The 1,005-nt window shown below is 43.8% G+C and overlaps 1 non-coding gene across 1 annotated transcript; it reads right to left on the bottom strand.

Moving 5' to 3' along the window:
* Positions 1 to 212: 212 nt before the first annotated feature.
* LOC122653370 lies at positions 213 to 319 on the bottom strand. The gene has a single exon (XR_006331801.1). It is a non-coding gene; the product is annotated as a small nucleolar RNA R71 (small nucleolar RNA).
* Positions 320 to 1,005: the final 686 nt, after the last annotated feature.

The raw sequence follows: 1,005 nt of genomic DNA, 5'->3' as shown, positions 1-1,005 counted from the left end.
CATATCTCTTTCTTAGGGAATTTGAGGAGGTCTGTGTTCTAATTAAGGTCCAGAATTTGACTGATGATGCAGTTAGGCTTAGGTTTATACCCTTTGCCCTGAAAGACCAGGCCAAGAAGTGGCTCTATGGACTGCCAACAAACTCCATTAATACATGGGATGAGTTCACCATTGTCTTTTTGAGAAAATTCTTCCCTCTTCACAAGACCAATAAGCTTAAAAGTGACATCCTCCAGTTCAGGCAGAAATCACATGAGTCCTTTTCTAAATTCATGGAAAGATTCAAGGACCTCCTCTTAGAATGCCCTCATCATGGTTTTGACTTGTGGCAACTATGCCAAATTATTTATGAGAGTATTGATTATCAGACCAAGCAACTTGTAGAGTCTATGTGTCCAGCAGGCTTTACTTCTTTTTCTGAGGAGAATGATGCATAGACATTCTTAACCAACTTGGCTAATAAGACTAGGGAATGGGAATCTTCCCAAGAGGCTGAAAGGACCACTAAGGGGTATCTCATTAAGGGTATGCCAGCCAAGGAGGCCAAACTTGATAGCCTCATAAAACGGTTGGAGTCCATAGTTCTTAAAGAGTCTATACCAGTTAATCCGGTCAACCAGGTCAACCATGTGTCGATATGTAGTTGGTGCCAAACCCCAGGATACCTTTCTGAGGAATGCCCCAACACCTTGGTGGGTAATTCCAGCACTAAGAATGTAAGTGCTCTCTACCAAAATAACCCATATAGCAATACTTACAATCCAGGATGGAGAAATCACCCCAATTTCTCATGGAATCACGGGAACCAAGCAGGCCCATCCAACTTTAACCATTAAGGCCAGGTTGGTGCCCAAAGGACCAACTATGCACCACAAAGCCAAGGAATGTCTCCTAACCCCTTTCCCCCTCATCCTCATCCAGGACCTTCTATTAATTCTGCTAGGCCTCCTCTCCTTGCACCTTATCAGCAACCCCCAGGGTTTACCAATACAGGAGAGGCAACAA

This window comes from Telopea speciosissima, chromosome 2, assembly GCF_018873765.1.
Source record: "Telopea speciosissima isolate NSW1024214 ecotype Mountain lineage chromosome 2, Tspe_v1, whole genome shotgun sequence".
NCBI lineage: Eukaryota > Viridiplantae > Streptophyta > Magnoliopsida > Proteales > Proteaceae > Telopea > Telopea speciosissima.
This window is presented reverse-complemented; position numbering and strand designations above follow the sequence as displayed.